Here is a 7,062-nt window from a genome sequence, read left to right on the forward strand (position 1 = left end):
CTTGGTAAAGCTGACCGTGACACAAAGTGGCCTTTCTTTTCTCTTCAATAAGATTCAACTGATCGTATCTAGCTTGACACCATTCAGCTTCTGAAAACTTGGCTTCCATTAGGATTCTCATGGAGGGAATTTCAACCTCTATCGGGAGCACAACTTCCATGCCATATACCAAGGAGAAGGGCGTTGCCCTAGTCGAAGTGCGAAATGTAGTGCGATACCCATGCAAAGTAAAAGGGAGCATTTCATGCCAGTCTTTGTAAGTCACAACCATTTTCTGGACAATCTTCTTAATATTCTTGTTAGCTGCTTCCACCACTCCATTCATCTTTAGCTGGTAAGGAGAGGAATTGTGATGCTCAATCTTGAATTCATCACATAGCTCTTTCATCATCTTGTTATTCAGGTTGGAACCATTATCAGTAATGATTCTCTTGGGTACACCATAGCGACGTATGAGATTGTTCTTGATAAATCTTACACCCACTTGTCGAGTAACATTGGCGTAAGAAGCAGCTTCAACCCATTTGGTGAAGTATTCAATGGCGACTAGGATGAAACGATGTCCATTTGAAGCCTTTGGTTCAATCATTCCAATCATATCAATTCCCCACATAGAGAAGGGCCATGAAGAGGAGATAACATCGAGAAGTGTTGGAGGCACATGGATCTTATCAGCATATATCTGGCATTTGAGGCACTTCTTCACATACTTGTAGCAGTCAAATTCCATTGTTATCCAATAGTAACATGCTCTTAATATCTTTCTTGCCATTGTATGTCCATTGGCATGAGTACCAAAAGATGTTTCATGAATTTCTTGCATTAATAGGTTTTCTTCGTGTCTATCCACGCATCTGAGCAACACCATATCAAAGTTTCTCTTATAGAGCACATTTCCGGTCAAGAAGAAATTACTAGACAATCTTCTCAAAGTTCTTCTGTCTTTGCTTGATATCCCAGGTGGGTATTCGTGTTCTTGTAAGAAGATTTTGATGTCGTGAAACCATCGCTTGTCATCTATGATAACTTCAACACCGAACACATGATCCGGCCTATCCAGGCGCATGATTTTAATTTGAGGAGCTTCATTTGGAAATTTCACTTGATACATGGAAGCCAGAGTAGCTAATGCGTCTGCCATTTGATTTTCCTTACCAGGTATATCATGGAACTCAACTTTGTTAAAGAAGGTCAGCAGTCTTCGGGCATAATCTCTGTAAGGAATTAAGCCAGGGTGACGGGTTTCCCATTCTCCTTTGATCTGATTAATAACTAGAGAAGAATCTCCACACACATCCAGAATCTTGATTCTAAGATCAATGGCTTCTTCTAGTCCCATGATACAAGCTTCGTATTCTGCCATATTGTTGGTGCAGTCAAACATCAGTCTTGCAGTAAATGGTACGTGAGAACCTTGTGGCATGATAATGATTGCCCCAATTCCTCGACCATAAGCATTAACAGCTCCATCAGATATTAAACCCCATCGGGATTCAGCATTAGGTCCTTCTTCAGGTAAAGGCTATTCATAATCTTTAGATTTCAAGTACATGATCTCTTCATCTAGTAAGTCATCTTGCAAGGATTGATCATTGTCAATGGGTTGATAAGCCAAATGATCGGCTAAAACACTTCCTTTGATGGCTTTTTGGGCACGATATTTGGATGTCGTACTCTGATAATAACATATGCCAGCGCGCAATTCTACCATTTTGGATATGAGATATGTCGTATGAGTCAACATGTACTGCCTTAGTCGGCGAGCAGCCCATACATGAGTGCAATAAGTTTTCTCGAGCAGTGAGTATCTTGTTTCATAGTCGATATACTTTTTGCTCAAGTAATAAATGGCATACTCTTTTCGACCAGACTCGTCTTGCTGACCCAGGACACATCCCATAAAATCTCCAAGTATGGTCAAATACATGATCAACGGTCTTCCTTCCACCAGAGGGCTCAAGATTGGAGGCTCCAACAGGTATTCTTTGATATTATCAAAAGCTTTCTGACATTCTTATGTCTATTTACACTCTTGATCCTTACAGAGAAGCTTGAAGATTGGTCCATAAGTTGCACTCATATGGGAGATAAATCTGGAGATGTAGTTCAATTGTCCAAGAAATCCTCTGACTTGTTTTTCTGTTCTTGGTGGAGGCATTTCTTGAATAGCTTTGACTTTGCCGGGATCAACTTCAATACCTCTTTGGCTGACGATGAAACCTAGGAGCTTTCCAGAGCGGACACCAAATGTGCACTTGCTTGGATTCAAACGAAGTTTGTATTTTCTCAAACTTGGATTTCTTTTTGGCTGATGCAGACTTGGCAATTATGCCGTCCACATAAACTTCCATTTCTTTGTGAATCATATCATGGAAGAGATCAGACTTTAATATGTGGGTACTATCCACCAGCATATCAATATGTGGCAATGGAAAATCATCCTCCAGACTTGCTTTATTTAAATCTCTGTAATCAACACACATTCTGACTTTTCCATCCTTCTTGGGGACAGGCACTATGTTGGCCAATCATCGAGGATACTCTAATGTGACGAGGAAACCGACATTGATTTGCTTCTGAACCTCTTCTTTGATCTTGTCTGCCATATCTGGGTGAGTTCTTCTTAACTTTTGTTTGACCGGAAATGGTTTTGGCATTTGAATTGTGAGAGGGATGACAACCATGTTTTGACTATCATAAGATATTTCCACAACTTTGGGAACTGGGAACTCAGCAGTCACCACATTAATGTCATTGTCTTCATCTTTTTCATAAGTAATGTGAAGAGTCATTTCATCCAACATCTTCTGAATTTCTCTTCCGACTTGACGACACCCACGAGGATTTTCATAACAGACTTCACAGGCAGCATGGTTGTGTTGAAAGAAAGCCAACCAGCACAACCTTATATGCATTAGGACCAATGGTTCTCTGATGAAACGAATATCCCATACTTGGTATCTTCCAAGGCATCCATGCACCATGTTGACAGAGTGAGCTTCTTCATTTCTTTTCTTGCTTGTTATACTGATGATTCCTCTATCCAACAGTTTCTGAAGATCATCGATCATAGTTTCACATCCACGAATGGAGTTTGAGCAAATTGAACAAGCACTATAATCACGAGGAGAAAAATAGTCAAGTTCACAAAGGACAATATGCATTTTCAACAAAGATTGAGTTGATTCACGAACATCGTACACTCGCTCATAGCCAGATTGAGTATGTATAGCATTAACAACCCCATGATTGGGTAGTGGATTGACTTGGACATTGGGATTAACATCTTTGAAGGTGAGCATACCACTTCAGACTAGTTTTTGAACTTCACTCATAAGAGGGTAACAATTTTCCACAGTGTGACCAAGAGCATTTTTGTGGAAAGCACAGTAAGCATCTGCTTTATACCAGAACGAAGGATTAGCAGGAGGAGGAGGTGGATCCCTCAGTTGAACCAGATTTTTTTGCAACAGCATGGGAAGAAGTTCTGTGTAAGTCATCGGAATAGGATCAAACGGTGGATATTTCCTTTGTTGATTTCCTTTCTACCAAACCTCTTAGTTCCACCTCTAGATAGTGATGAACCAGCTTCTTTGACTAGACGGCCTTCTCGGATACCTTCTTCAAGTCACATCCCCATGTTTACCATCTCAGTAAAGTCATTGGGTGCACTTGCTACCATCTTTTCATAGTAAAATGTACTCAGGGTTTTGAGGAACACCTTTGTCATTTCTTTTTCTTCAATGGAGGGATGATCTGAGCAGCTAGTTCACGCCATCTTTGCGCGTACTCTTTGAATGATTCTTTCTCCTTCTGGGACATGGCGCGGTGTTTATCTCTGCCTGGCGCCATATCAATGTTGTACTTGTATTGTCTGATGAAAGCTTCACCTAATTCATGGAAAGTATGAATGTGTGTACAATCCAAACCCATATACCATTTCAAAGAAGATCCATATAAGCAATCTTGAAAGTAATGAATTAGCATACGTTGATCTTCAGTATGCATGGACATCTTTCGGACATACATGATCAGATGACTATGAGGACAGGAATTCCCCTTATACTTCTCAAATTCTGGGAGCCTGAACTTGGCAGGAACTCTGACATTAGGAACTAAGCAAAGATCATTGACTTGTTTCCCAAACAAGTCATTTCCCCTTAGGGCCTTGATTTCTTTTTGCATTTCTAGGAATTGATCTTCAAACTCATCCATTCTTCCCATACCTTTAGAAGGTGCACCATGGAAAATCTGTTCGTTGTGAAGAGGAACAATGTTTACAACAACAGGAGTAGTAGTCATAACAGCTTGAGAGATTGTAGCTTGTGGAACAAGAATCTGTTGCCTAGTGTAACACCCCAATTCTACCCAGGCATATAGGTACAAATATCAGAGTATAAAAATTAAATTCATAAAAACAATTAGGGCGTTACACTTAAGTAACCACATAACCAAACATAACATACTCGCAAAAGATGCGTAACACAAATAATCAAAGAGGAAAGATTCCCATAAACACCTGAATGTATTCACACTTATATAAATGCATCGGTAAACAAAATATCCACAACATTCTTCCAAAATACATTGCATGAGAAGGTATCCAAAATACATAATACGAATGCATCTAAAGGATCAAATATACATCAAAAGGATCCTATAAGCATTATCTACAAAATAAGTGTTCGATCCCCCCCCTAGGTGTTACGTATCACGAGCGGACGACACCAAAACGGACGACTACAAAGAGAGCACCTACACTTGCGGATCACCTGCACATTACCCACGAGTAGGTAACATTAAGGCAGAAGGGTGAGAATATAATTCATAATGAAAGCATGATCAACATAGTGATGCCCACAAATATCATTAAGAATCATATAACAAGATAATCAAATAATTCAACCACAGTCAATATATAAGTAATGCGGTACATGAATGATAACATAAATTATAAAGACTGACAATGATGAATGAGACTCGACTATGCGTATGCATGTGGTACCAAATCCGGAGTAAAACTCCTCCTTGTCATTATGACAAAAACACCTGCCAAGCATTATGCTGGGACTTTATTCCACTCAGGAAGCCCACAGGCTGTCGTCATCGAGCACGCAGCTCCCACTGATGACCTCTTGCCACTCAGGCTAATATACCGTTACCGAGCATTAAGCTCCTACTGGTAACCATGCCCGCAGGCCATCTGTTAACAGCATTCCGCCATTAACGTATTGAAATGTTATGCTGTGCATACAAACGACTCGATTACACAACAACAACAACAATAATATAACTCGGTCATATATCCACATCACACCGGTTATATTAATCCACACGGATACCTCATCAAAATTGCCACTCAGGCGTTCATATTCACACAGCACACATATATCGTCAAAACATACTTGATTAGCAAATATGATTTCACAAAATACATTTATGAAAAATCATTCAACCACCAACACACCCCTCTTTATCATAAAGCATACTCAAGGGTTCTCATAACACTTCAAACGGCGCGTAGAAACGACCTACGGTTCAAAAGATACAACAAAACGAAGTTTGGAAAACAAAATTTCACACAGTCCGCTTGAGCTCCGCTCAGCGGACCCAGACAGGGAATCATCAAACAAAATTACAGAACCTCCGCTCAGCGGACCCTCACAGAGATTTCTCTGCAAAAGGACCTCCGCTCAACGGACCTCCTCCGCTCAGCGGACCTGCGTAAACCTAGAAAAACCAGTTCTGCAACAGAGCGTCTCAGCTCCCTCTAAACCATTCAAAACCCATTTAAACCTTCATCCCAACACCAATACAACACAAACATGCTATATATACACCTAATCCATAATTAACACATGGTTGAATCATCACATATTATCTTTGACCTATATTTCTTCATGAGCAAGGAAACATGGAGAAATGAAAAACAAACATGATCCATGGGAATATCTATCATCCTAGTACACATACACACCACAAAATCAAGTTTATAACTTCAAAACTCACAAAACACACAATTTACCATTGTTGAACAAGCTTGGAAAAGAGCAAGAACAAGAACAAAACACACAAAACTACAAGAACCATACAATCAAGATAAACTAAATTCATCCCCCTTACCTTGGTTGGATTCTTGGCTCTAGCTTGGTTTGGATTCCTACACTTCTCTTCTTCTCTTTGTTTTTATCTTCTTTCTCTTCTCTTCACAAGCTCTCTTTCTTTCTATCTCAAAATATCTCTTTTTCTCTCTATATCTCTTTCTATTTCTCTACTTCTCATTTTCCCCCTCTTAACTCTCATTAATTCTAATTTTGGCCCAAATGTCACTAAACATTAATTCTAACCAATTAACACCCAAAACATAATAATTACACACATGGAAAGTAATAAGTAAAATATTAGCAAAATTAATATTTACCGACTGACTCGACTCAAAAACGGTAAAATTTAGGAAAATGTAGCAAACATCACAATTAATCAGAAAAACACATTTATGGGCGTTACACCTAGCCAATTGGAAATCCATCTCTATTCCATATGGCCTAGTGGTAGTAGGATTCGACACCGGAATTGCAGGAATCTGAGGAGTCTCACTTTAGAGATCACAAGTAGCTTGAGCTTGGGTTGATGGCTGATTCTGAGCAGCCACCAAGTATTGAACTATAGATGTCAACCTTTCAATACAAGAGCATAGTACATCAACCTCTTCTTGCCATTCTTGATCATCAACCATTTCGTCTTCCATTCTTCGATGATTAGCGCGAGTACTATACCGGTGCGTTAGCTTGACTTTCTGAGGAGAGAAGGAGGAAGGAATAAAACTCTGACTCAAATGTGAATGTGGTATGATGTGTAACACCTGCATTTCGATTCATTATTTAATTTGGATTATTTTGATATTTATTGAATTTTGGCATATTTTGAGCGACTGAGTCGGTATTATTTCGGGATAGCGGATCGATAGTTACTCGAGAATTTTAATATTTTTAGTACGAGTAATATTATTAGAATAATATCCAGTGTGTTGGGAATTTTCCGAGCAATTGAAATTGAACCAAT

The sequence above is a fragment of the Vicia villosa genome, unplaced genomic scaffold, assembly GCF_029867415.1.
Source record: "Vicia villosa cultivar HV-30 ecotype Madison, WI unplaced genomic scaffold, Vvil1.0 ctg.004255F_1_1, whole genome shotgun sequence".
NCBI lineage: Eukaryota > Viridiplantae > Streptophyta > Magnoliopsida > Fabales > Fabaceae > Vicia > Vicia villosa.